General features: G+C 50.4%; 1 protein-coding gene across 1 annotated transcript in view; it reads left to right on the top strand.

Moving 5' to 3' along the window:
- Positions 1-514: 514 nt before the first annotated feature.
- STING1 (stimulator of interferon response cGAMP interactor 1) overlaps positions 515-20,917 on the top strand; it is a 141,011-nt gene continuing 120,608 nt past the window's right edge. Inside the window, exon 1 of the mRNA XM_089669947.1 lies at positions 515-587. The gene's annotated coding sequence lies outside the window, so the exon portion shown is untranslated. The remainder of the gene's footprint in view (positions 588-20,917) is intronic.

Raw genomic sequence — 20,917 nt, 5'->3', positions numbered from 1 at the left:
AGCACCTTTGCACTGTATATAGTGCAATTCAGCAGCACTGAATCATAAAGCAGCAGCTCTCGCATCCTGCAAACACTGCCCCTATCTATTTCCAACACACACTGACAAAAGCCTGCTGGAAACCCTGACTTTTATAGGAAGGGTACTGGACCATAAGAAAAACCCCTTTATTGGCATTATTGGTAATGTCAGCAAATGGCTTTACTTTGCCATTTTTCCAAACTGTGAAGGACTTGGGTTCGAATAAAACATGAACCTAAAGCTCATCCTTATTAATATTCAATAATAAAGCACATGTTCCAGTGTAAAGAAAGTTAGCAAAGTCAGTAAGTTATGAATTGAAAGCAAAAGCAAATGATTAGTCAGTATAAGCATCTTAGTTTATCCAACTTTATACAGTATGCAGAAATGGAAAACTACATGACTAATCGCTGGCAACCCAATTACACACCCCATTGCAACAGCTCGTTTTCTTTTGGTTTCACTTTCTGAGTTCATGCTGTAAAAACCAGTCATTCAACTTCCACCTTTGAGCTGCTAGATTTTTTTTTAGGAGGCAGAAGAAAAGATAACATTCTGTTCTAAAGGTAAGATAATAAACTATTAACAGTGATATATAAACACTGGGAAATGAAAGCTTTTATAGTTGTTAGTAATGTTAATCGCATAAAATTTGTGTAATCTGATTTGTCAGTAAAGGCCACTTCCTGGTTTTACAATTGTATATTTCTGCCATTGCAACTTACACGTACAATAAATGTTTTTGAGTCCATTAAGGATAATGTAGGTGACATATGCATTTTTTTAATATTGTTTAGATTTTTAAAGCATATCCAAACCCAAGAACCAGAATGTAATGTTTTGCAGCCTTCCAGTCCTTAGATGTGGTTCCTGCATTTTTATTTCACAGATATGTTATTCCTTTTATTTTCACCTGGTGATTTTGCCAGTAACATACTGTACTGTGTGAGGGTGACAACAATCATTCACCATACTATATCTATGGAGGAGCAATGTTATCGCCCTAGGAAAGGACTACAGAACACCTCACTATCCCTCTCCATGACATAGGGGGAGATGATTTGTAGATTCCAGAGATAGCTGGAAGCAATGTGGATAACAGCAAGTACAGGTAGAGAGCACTAATTATCTGCTTACAAAATTTCTGGCATGACCAACTGTTTTTTTTTGTACTTATAAAACAAATACAACACAATCCTTACAATGGGAAAGGATTGTTAGGGTTTACATGCATTTTAAAAAAGGGTTGCTTTGCGTAACTGTAAACAGTAGCATATTGAGCATATGGGGCCATATCCAGCACTGGACAACAAAATGGGCTTGGTTTACTAAAAGCAAATAGACTGTGCACTTTGCAAGTGCAGATGTACCGTGCAAGTGCAGTTGCTTCAGAGTTTAGTAAAATATAATGAATATTATTATTGGTGTACAGGATTTATGATGTACCAACCATTTGCACAATATAAGGTGGGACAGTACATTTACAAAAAATACAAGAGGTTTAAGAGGGCTATGCTGATAAGAGTGTATGATCTAGGGTGGGGTAAGTGGTACAAAAGGTAATAACTGTGAGGGATAAGCTGCTGGAAGAATTAAAATTAATTTGTTAGATGGAGGCGGGATAGGCTTCCCTGATAAGATGAGTTTTCAGGGACAGGTGGACAGCGTAGGATATAGCCAGACAGATTGAGGTAGAGAGTTACAGATGTTAGGACAGGCTCTGGAGAAGTCCTGGAGACAAGCATGGGTGGAGGAGACAAGAGAGTTAGAGAACAGGAGGTCTTGAAAAGTGCAGAGAGGACAGTTTAGGTGATATTTTGAGACAAGATTGCTGATGTACTGTAGCTTGGGGCAGAGTTGCAAATGGCTTTGTACTTGTTATTAGTATTTTGATTTTATTTTGCTGGGCAGTTGCAAGCCAGTGAAAGGATTGTCAAAGAGGGCTGCCAAACACTAAGTTGGTCTGACAGCTACATTCATGATAGAATGAAGGGGGGATAGCCTGTATAGGGGTTGGTCTATGAGAAGGGAGTTGCAATAGTCAAGGTGAGAGATAACAAGGGTGTAAATGAATATCTTGGTGGTTTCATTAGTTAAAAAGGGGCAAATCATACAGATGTTGGGGAGGTGAAGTCTACAAGCTTTTGATAGTGACTAGATTTGGGGATGAAAGGACAGGTCAGAGTCTAGGATTATGCCTAGCACCCTGGCATGAAGGGAGGAGGGCATGGGCAGTGGGGGATATTACAAGCTCAATTTTAGAAAGATTTAGTTTGGGGAAGTGGTGTAAAATCTATGCTGATATGTCTAATGACGGGCCTCTATTGAATGGTCATGCTGGAATACCAGCATTCGATCAGTGCTCGCAGCCAATGGTTACAGCTCTGATCTGTGTGTTCTGATCAAGGAGTCCCTCTGTTAGAATACAATAGTGCAGCGGGGAAGATTCCCACATACACACAAACAGTGTGGACCTGTCAGGTTTGTTTTTGTTCCCCTGCTAGTTGTATACCAAGCTTTACAGTTGGAAGGTGGGATAGAGGAATGGAGAGGCTAGTCCTGAGTTGATACATCCCAACAAATTTGCCAAGTTGCATGATGATGGGAATATCAGCTCAGAAGGCACTGCTGGAGCAGACTACCTCCCTTAGCTGCCAGGGAAATGAATACTACAATAAGGATGGGGGGAAAGGTTACAGGCAAGGATATTAGAGATGAGCGAATCGAAGTAGCCGAAGTGGAATTCGAGTCGAATATCGGAAAAATTTCGATTCGCGCCGAATCCGAAAAATAGCCTACTTCGGACGCGCGAATCGAAATTTTTCCGAAAATGGCGGCGGACATGTGCGGCGACGGAGCGGGGATGTCTGGGAAGGCGCGCAGACAAGGCGCGCTGACCCATAATGCATTCCTCAATGACATGTGATCGCATCAGCCAATCAGCAGCCAGCCAGCCAGCACTGTGTAATGGTCGAGCTATAAATAGCGGCCATTTTGGAATTCTTCATTTGCCTGCAGTCATTGAACAGAGGCAGACCGCTCTGTATTAGGGACAGAGTTAGGGCCACAGAAACGATACTTGGGGACAGAGAAACGTTACTTAGGGACAGAGAACCATTACTCAGGGACACAGAATTGTTAGTGAGGGCCACAGAATCGTTACTTAGGGACAAAGAAACGCTAGTTAGGGCCACAGAATTCTTACTCAGGGACAGACAGAATTGTTACTGAGTGCCAGAGAATTGTTACTTAGGGCCACAGAAACGTTATTAGGGCCACAGAATTGTTACTCAGGGACAGACAGAATTGTTACTGAGTGCCAGAGAATTGTTACTTAGGGCCACAGAAACTTTAGTTAGGGCCACAGAATTGTTACTCAGGGACAGACACAGAATTGTTACTGAGGGCCACAGAACTGTTACTTAGGGCCACAGAAACGTTATTAGGGCCACAGAATTGTTACTCAGGGACAGACAGAATTGTTACTGAGTGCCAGAGAATTGTTACTTAGGGCCACAGAAACTTTAGTTAGGGCCACAGAATTGTTACTCAGGGACAGACACAAAATTGTTACTGAGGGCCACAGAACTGTTACTTAGGGCCACAGAAACTTTAGTTAGGGCCACAGAATTGTTACTCAGGGACAGACACAGAATTGTTACTGAGGGCCACAGAACTGTTACTTAGGGCCACAGAATTGTTACTCGCACAGACACAGAATTGTTACTCAGGGACACAGAATTGTTACTGAGGGCCACAGAACCGTTACTTAGGGCCACAGAATTGTTACTCGCACAGACACAGAATTGTTACACAGGGACACAGAATTGTTACTGAGGGCCACAGAACCGTTACTTAGGGCCACAGAATTGTTACTCGCACAGACACAGAATTGTTACTCAGGGACACAGAACTGTTACTGAGGGCCACAGAACTGTTACTTAGGGCCACAGAATTGTTACTCGCACAGACACAGAATTGTTACACAGGGACACAGAATTGTTACTGAGAGCCACAGAACCGTTACTTAGGGCCACAGAATTGTTACTCAGGGACACAGAATTGTTACTGAGGGCCACAGAACTGTTACTTAGGGCCACAGAATTGTTACTCGCACAGACACAGAATTGTTACTCAGGGACACCGAATTGTTACTGAGGGCCACAGAACCGTTACTTAGGGCCACAGAATTGTTACTCGCACAGACACAGAATTGTTACACAGGGACACAGAATTGTTACTGAGGGCCACAGAACCGTTACTTAGGGCCACAGAATTGTTACTCAGGGACACAGAATTGTTACTGAGGGCCACAGAACTGTTACTTAGGGCCACAGAATTGTTACTCGCACAGACACAGAATTGTTACTCAGGGACACAGAACTGTTACTGAGGGCCACAGAACTGTTACTTAGGGCCACAGAATTGTTACTCGCACAGACACAGAATTGTTACACAGGGACACAGAATTTTTACTGAGAGCCACAGAACCGTTACTTAGGGCCACAGAATTGTTACTCAGGGACACAGAATTGTTACTGAGGGCCACAGAACTGTTACTTAGGGCCACAGAATTGTTACTCGCACAGACACAGAATTGTTACTCAGGGACACAGAATTGTTACTGAGGGCCACAGAACCGTTACTTAGGGCCACATAATTGTTACTCAGGGACACAGAATTGTTACTGAGGGCCACAGAACTGTTACTTAGGGCCACAGAATTGTTACTCGCACAGACACAGAATTGTTACTCAGGGACACAGAACTGTTACTGAGGGCCACAGAACTGTTACTTAGGGCCACAGAATTGTTACTCGCACAGACACAGAATTGTTACACAGGGACACAGAATTGTTACTGAGAGCCACAGAACCGTTACTTAGGGCCACAGAATTGTTACTCAGGGACAGACAGAATTGTTACTGAGTGCCAGAGAATTGTTACTTAGGGCCACAGAAACTTTAGTTAGGGCCACAGAATTGTTACTCAGGGACAGACACAGAATTGTTACTGAGGGCCACAGAACTGTTACTTAGGGCCACAGAAACGTTATTAGGGCCACAGAATTGTTACTCAGGGACAGACAGAATTGTTACTGAGTGCCAGAGAATTGTTACTTAGGGCCACAGAAACTTTAGTTAGGGCCACAGAATTGTTACTCAGGGACAGACACAGAATTGTTACTGAGGGCCACAGAACTGTTACTTAGGGCCACAGAAACTTTAGTTAGGGCCACAGAATTGTTACTCAGGGACAGACACAGAATTGTTACTGAGGGCCACAGAACTGTTACTTAGGGCCACAGAATTGTTACTCGCACAGACACAGAATTGTTACTCAGGGACACAGAATTGTTACTGAGGGCCACAGAACCGTTACTTAGGGCCACAGAATTGTTACTCGCACAGACACAGAATTGTTACACAGGGACACAGAATTGTTACTGAGGGCCACAGAACCGTTACTTAGGGCCACAGAATTGTTACTCGCACAGACACAGAATTGTTACTCAGGGACACAGAACTGTTACTGAGGGCCACAGAACTGTTACTTAGGGCCACAGAATTGTTACTCGCACAGACACAGAATTGTTACACAGGGACACAGAATTGTTACTGAGAGCCACAGAACCGTTACTTAGGGCCACAGAATTGTTACTCAGGGACACAGAATTGTTACTGAGGGCCACAGAACTGTTACTTAGGGCCACAGAATTGTTACTCGCACAGACACAGAATTGTTACTCAGGGACACCGAATTGTTACTGAGGGCCACAGAACCGTTACTTAGGGCCACAGAATTGTTACTCGCACAGACACAGAATTGTTACACAGGGACACAGAATTGTTACTGAGGGCCACAGAACCATTACTTAGGGCCACAGAATTGTTACTCAGGGACACAGAATTGTTACTGAGGGCCACAGAACTGTTACTTAGGGCCACAGAATTGTTACTCGCACAGACACAGAATTGTTACTCAGGGACACAGAACTGTTACTGAGGGCCACAGAACTGTTACTTAGGGCCACAGAATTGTTACTCGCACAGACACAGAATTGTTACACAGGGACACAGAATTGTTACTGAGAGCCACAGAACCGTTACTTAGGGCCACAGAATTGTTACTCAGGGACACAGAATTGTTACTGAGGGCCACAGAACTGTTACTTAGGGCCACAGAATTGTTACTCGCACAGACACAGAATTGTTACTCAGGGACACAGAATTGTTACTGAGGGCCACAGAACCGTTACTTAGGGCCACAGAATTGTTACTCAGGGACACAGAATTGTTACTGAGGGCCACAGAACTGTTACTTAGGGCCACAGAATTGTTACTCGCACAGACACAGAATTGTTACTCAGGGACACCGAATTGTTACTGAGGGCCACAGAACCGTTACTTAGGGCCACAGAATTGTTACTCGCACAGACACAGAATTGTTACACAGGGACACAGAATTGTTACTGAGGGCCACAGAACCGTTACTTAGGGCCACAGAATTGTTACTCAGGGACACAGAATTGTTACTGAGGGCCACAGAACTGTTACTTAGGGCCACAGAATTGTTACTCGCACAGACACAGAATTGTTACTCAGGGACACAGAACTGTTACTGAGGGCCACAGAACTGTTACTTAGGGCCACAGAATTGTTACTCGCACAGACACAGAATTGTTACACAGGGACACAGAATTGTTACTGAGAGCCACAGAACCGTTACTTAGGGCCACAGAATTGTTACTCAGGGACACAGAATTGTTACTGAGGGCCACAGAACTGTTACTTAGGGCCACAGAATTGTTACTCGCACAGACACAGAATTGTTACTCAGGGACACAGAACTGTTACTGAGGGCCACAGAACTGTTACTTAGGGCCACAGAATTGTTACTCGCACAGACACAGAATTGTTACACAGGGACACAGAATTGTTACTGAGAGCCACAGAACCGTTACTTAGGGCCACAGAATTGTTACTCAGGGACACAGAATTGTTACTGAGGGCCACAGAACTGTTACTTAGGGCCACAGAATTGTTACTCGCACAGACACAGAATTGTTACTCAGGGACACAGTATTGTTACTGAGGGCCACAGAACCGTTACTTAGGGCCACATAATTGTTACTCAGGGACACAGAATTGTTACTGAGGGCCACAGAACTGTTACTTAGGGCCACAGAATTGTTACTCGCACAGACACAGAATTGTTACTCAGGGACACAGAACTGTTACTGAGGGCCACAGAACGGTTACTTAGGGCCACAGAATTGTTACTCAGGGACAGACAGAATTGTTACTGAGTGCCAGAGAATTGTTACTTAGGGCCACAGAAACTTTAGTTAGGGCCACAGAATTGTTACTCAGGGACAGACACAGAATTGTTACTGAGGGCCACAGAACTGTTACTTAGGGCCACAGAAACTTTAGTTAGGGCCACAGAATTGTTACTCAGGGACAGACACAGAATTGTTACTGAGGGCCACAGAACTGTTACTTAGGGCCACAGAATTGTTACTCGCACAGACACAGAATTGTTACTCAGGGACACAGAATTGTTACTGAGGGCCACAGAACCGTTACTTAGGGCCACAGAATTGTTACTCGCACAGACACAGAATTGTTACACAGGGACACAGAATTGTTACTGAGGGCCACAGAACCGTTACTTAGGGCCACAGAATTGTTACTCGCACAGACACAGAATTGTTACTCAGGGACACAGAACTGTTACTGAGGGCCACAGAACTGTTACTTAGGGCCACAGAATTGTTACTCGCACAGACACAGAATTGTTACACAGGGACACAGAATTGTTACTGAGAGCCACAGAACCGTTACTTAGGGCCACAGAATTGTTACTCAGGGACACAGAATTGTTACTGAGGGCCACAGAACTGTTACTTAGGGCCACAGAATTGTTACTCGCACAGACACAGAATTGTTACTCAGGGACACCGAATTGTTACTGAGGGCCACAGAACTGTTACTTAGGGCCACAGAATTGTTACTCGCACAGACACATAATTGTTACACAGGGACACAGAATTGTTACTGAGGGCCACAGAACCATTACTTAGGGCCACAGAATTGTTACTCAGGGACACAGAATTGTTACTGAGGGCCACAGAACTGTTACTTAGGGCCACAGAATTGTTACTCGCACAGACACAGAATTGTTACTCAGGGACACAGAACTGTTACTGAGGGCCACAGAACTGTTACTTAGGGCCACAGAATTGTTACTCGCACAGACACAGAATTGTTACACAGGGACACAGAATTGTTACTGAGAGCCACAGAACCGTTACTTAGGGCCACAGAATTGTTACTCAGGGACACAGAATTGTTACTGAGGGCCACAGAACTGTTACTTAGGGCCACAGAATTGTTACTCGCACAGACACAGAATTGTTACTCAGGGACACAGAATTGTTACTGAGGGCCACAGAACCGTTACTTAGGGCCACAGAATTGTTACTCAGGGACACAGAATTGTTACTGAGGGCCACAGAACTGTTACTTAGGGCCACAGAATTGTTACTCGCACAGACACAGAATTGTTACTCAGGGACACCGAATTGTTACTGAGGGCCACAGAACCGTTACTTAGGGCCACAGAATTGTTACTCGCACAGACACAGAATTGTTACACAGGGACACAGAATTGTTACTGAGGGCCACAGAACCGTTACTTAGGGCCACAGAATTGTTACTCAGGGACACAGAATTGTTACTGAGGGCCACAGAACTGTTACTTAGGGCCACAGAATTGTTACTCGCACAGACACAGAATTGTTACTCAGGGACACAGAACTGTTACTGAGGGCCACAGAACTGTTACTTAGGGCCACAGAATTGTTACTCGCACAGACACAGAATTGTTACACAGGGACACAGAATTGTTACTGAGAGCCACAGAACCGTTACTTAGGGCCACAGAATTGTTACTCAGGGACACAGAATTGTTACTGAGGGCCACAGAACTGTTACTTAGGGCCACAGAATTGTTACTCGCACAGACACAGAATTGTTACTCAGGGACACAGAACTGTTACTTAGGGCCACAGAATTGTTACTCGCACAGACACAGAATTGTTACACAGGGACACAGAATTGTTACTGAGGGCCACAGAACCGTTACTTAGGGCCACAGAATTGTTACTGAGGTGCACAGAATTGTTACTGAGGGCCACAGAACCGTTACTTAGGGCCACGTAAACGTTAATCAGGGACAGACACAGAATTGTTACTGAGGTACACAGAATTGTTACTGAGGGCCACAGAACCGTTACTTAGGGCCACGTAAACGTTAATCAGGGACAGACACAGAATTGTTACTGAGGTACACAGAATTGTTACTGAGGGCCACAGAACCGTTACTTAGGGCCACATAAACGTTAATCAGGGACACAGAATTGTTACTGAAGGCCACAGAACCGTTACTTAGGGCCACATAAACGTTAATCAGGGACACAGAATTGTTACTTAGGGCCACAGAACCGTTACTTAGGGCCACAGAATTGTTACTCACGGACAGACACAGAATTGTTTCTTGAGGGACACAGAATTTTTACTGAGGGCCACAGAACCGTTACTTAGGGCCACAGAAACGTTAATCAGGGACACAGAATTGTTACTGAGGGCCACAGAACCGTTACTTAGGGCCACGTAAACGTTAATCAGGGACAGACACAGAATTGTTACTGAGGGACACAGAATTGTTACTGAGGGCCACAGAACCGTTACTTAGGGCCACATAAACGTTAATCAGGGACACAGAATTGTTACTGAGGGCCACAGAACCGTTACTTAGGGCCACAGAAACGTTAATCAGGGACACAGAATTGTTACTGAGGGCCACAGAACCGTTACTAAGGGCCACAGAACCGTTACCGAGGGCCACAGAACCGTTACTTAGGGCCACATAAACATTAATCAGGGGGACACAGAATTGTTACTGAGGGCCACAGAAACGTTACTTAGGGCCACATAATTGTTACTCAGGGACAGACACAGAATTGTTACTGAGGGACACAGAATTGTTACTGAGGGCCACAGAACCGTTACTTAGGGCCACAGAATTGTTACTCAGGGACAGACACAGAATTGTTACTCAGGGACACAGAATTGTTACTCAGGGACACAGAATCGTTGAATTAAAGAGTATGTCAGACAACATGCAGAGGAGTGGCAGAGGAGGCAATGTTTTAGGAGCGAGCAGACGTGGCAGCAGAGGAAGGGGTCGAGGCAGCACTATTCGCAGCCAGAGGCCAGTGCTCCCGGTGTCATCCAGCGGTCGTGTCTCCACCGACAACCCTGCCGTCATCAATTGGTTGGCTCGGTCGTCTTCCTCTTCCCAGGTCACCTCTGACACCTACAGCCAACGGTCGGTGGGTACGTCAGACACAACCGTTAGTTGGCATGGCCCGGGACCAAGCCCACTGAAATCACGTGTCCTCTACCTGCCCCTGTCCTTTGGTGTTCCCTCACCAAGCGAAGTATCGCATGCTGTGGGCTCAGCCCCACTGTACAGTGAGGAAGAGCTAACAGAGGGCGGTCAGGAACGGGGGGAGACATCCGCCTTTTCAGCAGCCAGGCAAAGAAGTAGTGGCGAGGAGAGTGGCCCGCTAGCCGGTCTAGAGACAGGTCTGTCTCCTGACCCAGACGCAGCCGAGGGGGCTAGTAGTGAGGCGGAGACCCTACTTGATGATGAGGAGGTTGATCGCACTTGGCAGCCTCGTCGTCATCAGGCAATTTCTTCCGCATCATCAGGAGAAGAGGGTGGCAGCTTGGCAGTGAGCGAAACAGTCGGTGGGTTGCCCAGGAGACAGCAGCAGGGTCGCAGCACTGTCAGTGGAAGCAGTGTCAGTGGAGCCAAACGGCCACGGAGTAGAGCACCAGCTCCACTGCAGCCTACCACCACGGCCAGTAGTGGTGCCGGTGTGCACGGAGGAAGCAGCAGTCAGCCAGTGGGGAGTATCGGGGGCAAAGTTTCCTACTCGGCGGTGTGGCAATTTTTCGTCAAGCCGCCCGAGGAAGTAAACGTAGCCGTATGTCGACTATGTGGCCAGAAAGTCAAGCGTGGCCAGGGGGCCCATGTTGGGACTACAGCGTTGCGGCAGCATATGCAGCGTCGCCATTTGGTGGCCTGGGAAAACCGTGATAAAGATACGGCGGTTCTGCCCGCCCCAGCCCCCGCTCCATCACCCGCTCCGTTACTTGCTCCGTCACCCGACGTCAATCGCCCTCCATCAGCCAGTCAAGGCTCCAACACCTCTGCTGAGGGGAGTTGTCGCTCGTTGGCATCTTCCGCTCGTTCAGATGCTCCTTCTCCTGCTACTCCTCTTCACGGATTCCGTCAGCAGTCTTTCTTGGAATCCGTTTCCAAGAGACAACAGTTTGCGAGCACGCACCCGACGGTGCAAAAGCTGAACGTCCTCCTGTCCAAGTTGCTGGTGCTGCAGTCCCTCCCTTTCCAAGTGGTGGACTCAGCACCTTTCAGAGAAATGATGGCTTGTGCCGCGCCGCGGTGGAGAGTGCCAAGCCGTCATTTCTTTGCCAAAAAGGCAGTGCCAGCCCTGCATTCACATGTAGAAGACATGGTGGGCCAGTCTTTGAGCATGTCGGTCTCTGCCAAAGTGCACGGCAGCGCCGACGTGTGGAGCTGTAACTACGGTCAGGGACAGTACATGTCATTTACGGCCCACTGGGTGAACGTGGTGCCGGCACAGCCGCACCAGCAACTTGGACAGGTCACGCCGCTTTTGCCTCCACGTTTGCACGTCCTTGGTCCGGCAAAGATGTCCGCCTCTACCACCTCTTCTTCCGCCGTGTCCTCAGCCGCCACCCCCGTGCCAAGTCCCATTACCCGACCGGCATATCACATGTGCAGGGCGCAACGGTGTCACGCTGTTCTGCACCTGGTATGCCTTGGCGAACGTAGTCACACAGGGGAGGAACTTCTGAGTGTAATGAACAGAGAAATCAACAGATGGCTGTCTCCGCGCAAACTGAAAATCGGAACCATGTTGACCGACAACGGAAAGAACATGGTGTCTGCTCTGCGTCAAGGAAGGTTGTGCCATGCGCCATGCATGGCTCACGTGTTCAATCTGGTTGTCAAGCGGTTCCTAAAATCCACCATCCCACTGCAAGACATCCTTAAAATGTCACGTAAACTTTGCATGCATTTCAGCCATTCCTACACCGCAAAGCACACCCTCCTTGAGCTGCAGCGGCAGAACGGAATTCCACATCATCGCCTGATCTGCGACGTTGCAACAAGGTGGAATTCAACCCTACACATGTTAGACCGCCTTTACGAGCAGCGAAAGGCCATCACCGATTTCCTGATGTTACAAGCGGATAAAGGTACTCCCCTGTGTAACTTCGATGTCAGCCATTGGCAGCTCATGCGTGACACCTGCCGCTTGCTCAGGCCCTTTGAGGAGGCCACGCTATTCGTGAGTCGGCAGGACTATGGGATGAACGACGTCATTCCTCTGTTGCACGTCCTTGAACAAATGCTGTTAACAATGGCTGGTCAGGGTGCGGTAGACGTGGCGCACAGATCTCAACGCCACATGACCCCTGTGGGGGCAGGACAGGAAGAAGAGGAGGAGGTAGAGGAGGACATTTGTGCTCAGGAATTGAGTGAAATGGGTGGTTTTTCCACTCAGCGGACAGGAGTGGAGGAGCAGGAGCATCTGGTAGAGGAGGAGGAGGAGACAGAGGACCCAGACGCACCGTGGCAGTATGCTGTGGAGATGGAGGCAGGGAGTCCCTCGCATTCCTTGGCACAAATGGCCCATAGCATGCTCGGTTGCTTGCGTAGCGACAGCCGAATAATAACCATCAGACAGAGGGATGACTTTTGGCTGTCCACCTTGTTGGACCCTCGCTACCGTTCAAAAATGGTGGCCTTTTTCACACCTGCTGAGAGGGAGGCCAAAATAACGTACTATAAAAACCACCTATGTAGTCAGTTGGTCTCTGCCTTTGTGCGCCAACGTCCATCCTCAGACACTGTGGGCCCTGTGCGCTCGCGTTCCGCTGCCATGGCAGCAGGGGAGGGGTGGGGTGGTAGGAGCAGTGGCAGCTCCACCAGCAGCGGCTGCCTCAGTCTGCAGTCGATGATGAGTAGCTTTCTTCACCAGCGCAGTGAGGAAACTACTAACCAGCCGCAGCAGCAGCAGCATCAGGTGGACCTGGAGCAGGACCTCAAACAACAGGCTTGGGCCTACTTGGACAGCACCCTGCCAACCGAGGTAGACAATCCCCTTGACTACTGGGCAACGAAACTTGACCTTTGGCCCCAACTAGCTGAATTTGCCCTTGAAAGGCTGTCATGCCCGGCCAGTAGCGTGGCATCGGAGCGCGTGTTTAGTGCGGCAGGAGGTATTGTAACTCCGCGGAGGACACGACTGTCCACCCAAAGTGTGGAGAGACTCACGTTTGTGAAAATGAATCAGGCGTGGATTAGTCTGGATTTCAAACCACCAGTTCCTGACACAACTGACTAAATCCGCCATGAATCATGCCTCAAACATGTGCCACTTTCAGGTCTCCTCACACACTGCTGGTGTGTTCCATTTTTTGTCATAGGGTGCTGGCAGATTACGGGCCTCCCATAGCTGCTGCCAGGCCCCTAATCTGCCATGGGCCCCTATATACCGCCTCCTCATGCTGCTGCCAAGTCCAGAGTCTCTCATGGATCCCTGTACGGCCTCCCATTGCTGCTGTCTCCATTGCCACACTCTGCCATGTGCCACTTTCAGGTCTCCTCACACACTGCTGGTGTGTAGAATTTTTTGACATAGGGTGCTGGCAGATTACGGGCCTCCTATAGCTGCTGCCAGGCCCCTAATCTGCCATGGGCCCCTATATACCGCCTCCTCATGCTGCTGCCAAGTCCAGAGTCTCTCATGGGTCCCTATACGGCCTCCCATTGCTGCTGTCTCCATCGCCACACTCTGCCATGTGCCACTTTCAGGTCTCCTCACACACTGCTGGTGTGTAGAATTTTTTGACATAGGGTGCTGGCAGATTACGGGCCTCCTATAGCTGCTGCCAGGCCCCTAATCTGCCACGGGCCCCTATATACCGCCTCCTCATGCTGCTGCCAAGTCCAGAGTCTCTCATGGGTCCCTATACGGCCTCCCATTGCTGCTGTCTCCATCGCCACACTCTGCCATGTGCCACTTTCAGGTCTCCTCACACACTGCTGGTGTGTAGAATTTTTTGACATAGGGTGCTGGCAGATTACGGGCCTCCTATAGCTGCTGCCAGGCCCCTAATCTGCCATGGGCCCCTATATACCACCTCCTCATGCTGCTGCCAGGTCCAGAGTCTCTCATGGGTCCCTGTACGGCCTCCCATTGCTGCTGTCTCCATCGCCACACTCTGCCATGTGCCACTTTCAGGTCTCCTCACACACTGCTGGTGTGTAGAATTTTTTGACATAGGGTGCTGGCAGATTACGGGCCTCCCATAGCTGCTGCCAGGCCCCTAATCTGCCATGGGCCCCTATATACCGCCTCCTCATGCTGCTGCCAGGTCCAGAGTCTCTCATGGGTCCCTGTACGGCCTCCCATTGCTGCTGTCTCCATCGCCACACTCTGCCATGTGCCACTTTCAGGTCTCCTCACACACTGCTGGTGTGTAGAATTTTTTGACATAGGGTGCTGGCAGATTACGGGCCTCCTATAGCTGCTGCCAGGCCCCTAATCTGCCATAGGCCCCTATATACCGCCTCCTCATGCTGCTGCCAGGTCCAGAGTCTCTCATGGGTCCCTGTACGGCCTCCCATTGCTGCTGTCTCCATCGCCACACTCTGCCATGTGCCACTTTCAGGTCTCCTCACACACTGCTGGTGTGTAGAATTTTTTGACATAGGGTGCTGGCAGATTACGGGCCTCCCATAGCTGCTGCCAGGCCCCTAATCTGCCATGGGCCCCTATATACCGCCTCCTCATGCTGCTGCCAGGTCCAGAGTCTCTCATGGGTCCCTGTACGGCCTCCCATTGCTGCTGTCTCCATCGCCACACTCTGCCATGTGCCACTTTCAGGTCTTCTCACACACTGCTGGTGTGTAGAATTTTTTGACATAGGGTGCTGGCAGATTACGGGCCTCCTATAGCTGCTGCCAGGCCCCTAATCTGCCATAGGCCCCTATATACCGCCTCCTCATGCTGCTGCCAGGTCCAGAGTCTCTCATGGGTCCCTGTACGGCCTCCCATTGCTGCTGTCTCCATCGCCACACTCTGCCATGTGCCACTTTCAGGTCTCCTCACACACTGCTGGTGTGTAGAATTTTTTGACATAGGGTGCTGGCAGATTACGGGCCTCCTATAGCTGCTGCCAGGCCCCTAATCTGCCATGGGCCCCTATATACCGCCTCCTCATGCTGCTGCCAAGTCCAGAGTCTCTCATGGGTCCCTATACGGCCTCCCATTGCTGCTGTCTCCATCGCCACACTCTGCCATGTGCCACTTTCAGGTCTCCTCACACACTGCTGGTGTGTAGAATTTTTTGACATAGGGTGCTGGCAGATTACGGGCCTCCTATAGCTGCTGCCAGGCCCCTAATCTGCCATGGGCCCCTATATACCGCCTCCTCATGCTGCTGCCAAGTCCAGAGTCTCTCATGGGTCCCTATACGGCCTCCCATTGCTGCTGTCTCCATCGCCACACTCTGCCATGTGCCACTTTCAGGTCTCCTCACACACTGCTGGTGTGTAGAATTTTTTGACATAGGGTGCTGGCAGATTACGGGCCTCCTATAGCTGCTGCCAGGCCCCTAATCTGCCATGGGCCCCTATATACCACCTCCTCATGCTGCTGCCAGGTCCAGAGTCTCTCATGGGTCCCTGTACGGCCTCCCATTGCTGCTGTCTCCATCGCCACACTCTGCCATGTGCCACTTTCAGGTCTCCTCACACACTGCTGGTGTGTAGAATTTTTTGACATAGGGTGCTGGCAGATTACGGGCCTCCTATAGCTGCTGCCAGGCCCCTAATCTGCCATGGGCCCCTATATACCGCCTCCTCATGCTGCTGCCAAGTCCAGAGTCTCTCATGGGTCCCTATACGGCCTCCCATTGCTGCTGTCTCCATCGCCACACTCTGCCATGTGCCACTTTCAGGTCTCCTCACACACTGCTGGTGTGTAGAATTTTTTGACATAGGGTGCTGGCAGATTACGGGCCTCCTATAGCTGCTGCCAGGCCCCTAATCTGCCATGGGCCCCTATATACCGCCTCCTCATGCTGCTGCCAAGTCCAGAGTCTCTCATGGGTCCCTATACGGCCTCCCATTGCTGCTGTCTCCATCGCCACACTCTGCCATGTGCCACTTTCAGGTCTCCTCACACACTGCTGGTGTGTAGAATTTTTTGACATAGGGTGCTGGCAGATTACGGGCCTCCTATAGCTGCTGACAGGCCCCTAATCTGCCATGGGCCCCTATATACCACCTCCTCATGCTGCTGCCAGGTCCAGAGTCTCTCATGGGTCCCTGTACGGCCTCCCATTGCTGCTGTCTCCATCGCCACACTCTGCCATGTGCCACTTTCAGGTCTCCTCACACACTGCTGGTGTGTAGAATTTTTTGACATAGGGTGCTGGCAGATTACGGGCCTCCTATAGCTGCTGCCAGGCCCCTAATCTGCCATAGGCCCCTATATACCGCCTCCTCATGCTGCTGCCAAGTCCAGAGTCTCTCATGGGTCTCTATACGGCCTCCCATTGCTGCTGTCTCCATCGCCACACTCTGCCATGTGCCACATTCAGGTCTCTTCACACTGCTTGTGTTTTCAATTTTTTGACATAGGGTGCTGGCAGATTACGGGCCTCCCATAGCTGCTGCCAGGCCCCTAATCTGCCATGGGCCCCTATATACCGCCTCCTCATGCTGCTGCCAAGTCCAGAGTCTCTCATGGGTCCCTATACGGCCTCCCATTGCTGCTGTCTCCATCGCCACACTCTGCCATGTGCCACATTCAGGTCTCTTCACACTGCTTGTGTTTTCAATTTTTTGACATAGGGTGCTGGCAGATTACGGGCCTCCCATAGCTGCTGCCAGGCCCCTAATCTGCCATGGGCCCCTATATACCGCCTCCTCATGCTGCTGCCAAGTCCAGAGTCTCTCATGGGTCCCTGTACGGCCTCCCATTGCTGCTGTCTCCATCGCCACACTCTGCCATGTGCCACTTTCAGGTCTCCTCACACTGCTGGTGTGTAAAATTTTTTGACATAGGGTGCTGGCAGATTACGGGCCTCCTATAGCTGCTGCCAGGCCCCTAATCTGCCATAGGCCCCTATATACCGCCTCCTCATGCTGCTGCCAGGTCCAGAGTCTCTCATGGGTCCCTGTACGGCCTCCCATTGCTGCTGTCTCCATCGCCACACTCTGCCATGTGCCACTTTCAGGTCTCCTCACACACTGCTGGTGTGTAGAATTTTTTGACATAGGGTGCTGGCAGATTACGGGCCTCCTATAGCTGCTGCCAGGCCCCTAATCTGCCATGGGCCCCTATATACCGCCTCCTCATGCTGCTGCCAAGTCCAGAGTCTCTCATGGGTCCCTATACGGCCTCCCATTGCTGCTGTCTCCATCGCCACACTCTGCCATGTGCCACTTTCAGGTCTCCTCACACACTGCTGGTGTGTAGAATTTTTTGACATAGGGTGCTGGCAGATTACAGGCCTCCTATAGCTGCTGCCAGGCCCCTAATCTGCCATGGGCCCCTATATACCGCCTCCTCATGCTGCTGCCAGGTCCAGAGTCTCTCATGGGTCCCTGTACGGCCTCCCATTGCTGCTGTCTCCATCGCCACACTCTGCCATGTGCCACTTTCAGGTCTCCTCACACACTGCTGGTGTGTAGAATTTTTTGACATAGGGTGCTGGCAGATTACGGGCCTCCTATAGCTGCTGCCAGGCCCCTAATCTGCCATAGGCCCCTATATACCGCCTCCTCATGCTGCTGCCAAGTCCAGAGTCTCTCATGGGTCCCTATACGGCCTCCCATTGCTGCTGTCTCCATCGCCACACTCTGCCATGTGCCACATTCAGGTCTCTTCACACTGCTTGTGTTTTCAATTTTTTGACATAGGGTGCTGGCAGATTACGGGCCTCCCATAGCTGCTGCCAGGCCCCTAATCTGCCATGGGCCCCTATATACCGCCTCCTCATGCTGCTGCCAGGTCCACAGTCTCTCATGCCATGTGCCACTTTCAGGTCTCCTCACACTGCTGGTGTGTTGAATTTTTTGACATAGGGTGCTGGCAGATTACGGGCCTCCTATAGCTGCTGCCAGGCCCCTAATCTGCCATGGGCCCCTATACCGACTCCTCATGCTGTGACGTTGCAACAAGGTGGAATTCAACCCTACATATGTTAGACCGCCTTTACGAACAGTAAAAGGCCATCACAGATTTCCTGATGTTAAAAGCGGATAAAGGTACTCCCTGTGTAACTTAGATGTCAGCCATTGGCAGCTCATGCGTGACACCTGCGCTTGCTCAGGCCCTTTGAGGAGGCCACGCTATTCGTGAGTCGGCAGGACTATGGGATGATCGACGTCATTCCTCTGTTGCACGTCCTGGAACAAATGCTGTTAACAATGGCTGGTCAGGGTGCGGTAGACGTGGCGCACAGATCTCAACGCCACATGACCCCTGTGGGGGCAGGACAGGAAGAAGAGGAGGAGGTAGAGGAAGACATTGGTGCTCAGGAATTATTGAGTGAAATGGGTGGTTTTTCCACTCAGCGGACAGGAGTGGAGGAGCAGGAGCATCTGGTAGAGGAGGAGGAAGAGGAGACAGAGGACCCAGACGCACCGTGGCAGTATGCTGTGGAGATGGAGGCAGGGAGTCCCTCGCATTCCTTGGCACAAATGGCCCATAGCATGCTCGGTTGCTTGCGTAGCGACAGCCGAATAATAACCATCAGACAGAGGGATGACTTTTGGCTGTCCACCTTCTTGGACCCTCGCTACCGTTCAAAAATGGTGGCCTTTTTCACACCTGCTGAGAGGGAGGCCAAAATAACGTACTATAAAAACCACCTATGTAGTCAGCTGGTCTCTGCCTGTCTGCGCCAACGTCCATCCTCAGACACTGTGGGCCCTGTGCGCTCGCGTTCCGCTGCCATGGCAGCAGGGGAGGGGTGGGGTGGTAGGAGCAGTGGCAGCTCCACCAGCAGCGGCTGCCTCAGTCTGCAGTCGATGATGAGTAGCTTTCTTCACCAGCGCAGTGAGGAAACTACTAACCAGCCGCAGCAGCAGCAGCATCAGGTGGACCTGGAGCAGGACCTCAAACAACAGGCTTAGGCCTACTTGGACAGCACCCTGCCAACCGAGGTAGACAATCCCCTTGACTACTGGGCAACGAAACTTGACCTTTGGCCCCAACTAGCTGAATTTGCCCTTGAAAGGCTGTCATGCCCGGCCAGTAGCGTGGCATCGGAGCGCGTGTTTAGTGCGGCAGGAGGTATTGCAACTCCGCGGAGGACACGACTGTCCACCCAAAGTGTGGAGAGACTCACGTTTGTGAAAATGAATCAGGCGTGGATTAGTCTGGATTTCAAACCACCAGTTCCTGACACAACTGACTAAATCCGCCATGAATCATGCCCCAAACATGTGCCACTTTCAGGTCTCCTCACACTGCTGGTGTGTTCCATTTTTTGTCATAGGGTGCTGGCAGATTACAGGCCTCCCATAGCTGCTGCCAGGCCCCTAATCTGCCATGGGCCCCTATACCGCCTCCTCATGCTGCTGCCAAGTCCAGAGTCTCTCATGGGTCCCTGTACGGCCTCCCATTGCTGCTGTCTCCATCGCCACACTCTGCCATGTGCCACTTTCAGGTCTCCTCACACTGCTGGTGTGTTCCATTTTTTGTCATAGGGTGCTGGCAGATTACGGGCCTCCCATAGCTGCTGCCAGGCCCCTAATCTGCCATGGGCCCCTATATACCGCCTCCTCATGCTGCTGCCAAGTCCAGAGTCTCTCATGGGTCCCTATACGGCCTCCCATTGCTGCTGTCTCCATCGCCACACTCTGCCATGTGCCACTTTCAGGTCTCCTCACACTGCTGGTGGGTTCCATTTTTTGTCATAGGGTGCTGGCAGATTACGGGCCTCCCATAGCTGCTGCCAGGCCCCTAATCTGCCATGGGCCCCTGTACCGACTCCTCATGCTGCTGCCAGGCCCGTAATCTGACATGGGCCCCTGTTGTCGCTTGTTGGCATATTCCGCTCGTTCAGATGCTCCTTCTCCTGCTACTCCTCTTCACGGATTCCGTCAGCAGTCTTTCTTGGAATCCGTTTCCAAGAGACAACAGTTTGCGAACACGCACCCGACGGTGCAGAAGCTGAACGTCCTCCTGTCCAAGTTGCTGCTGCCAGGCTCGTAATCTGTCATGCGCCCCTGTACCGCCTCCTCATGCTGCTGCCAGGTCCAGAGTGTGTCATGGGCCCCCGTACCGACTCCTCATGCTGCTGCCAGGCCCGTAATCTGTCATGGGCCCCTGTACCGCCTCCCCATGCTGCTGCCAGGTCCAGAGTGTGTCATGGGTCCCTGTACGGCCTCCCATTGCTGCTGCCAGGCCCGTAATCTGCCATGGGCCCCCGTACCGACTCCTCATGCTGCTGCCAGGCCCGTAATCTGTCATGGGCCCCTGTACCGCCTCCTCATGCTGCTGCCAGGTCCAGAGTGTGTCATGGGTCCCTGTACGGCCTCCCATTGCTGCTGTCTCTATCGCCACACTCTGCCATGTGCCACTTTCAGGTCTCCTCACACTGCTGGTGGTTTCCATTTTTGTCATAGGGTGCTGTATGGCCTCCCATTGCTGCTGCCTCCACCGCCACACTGTGGCTCCACACTCTGGT

The sequence above is a fragment of the Staurois parvus genome, unplaced genomic scaffold (genome assembly GCF_062004578.1).
Source record: "Staurois parvus isolate SC_StPar_1 unplaced genomic scaffold, SC_StPar_1.0 ptg000085l, whole genome shotgun sequence".
NCBI lineage: Eukaryota > Metazoa > Chordata > Amphibia > Anura > Ranidae > Staurois > Staurois parvus.
Note: the sequence above shows the minus strand (reverse complement) of the source record. Positions and strands in the feature narration are given on the sequence as shown.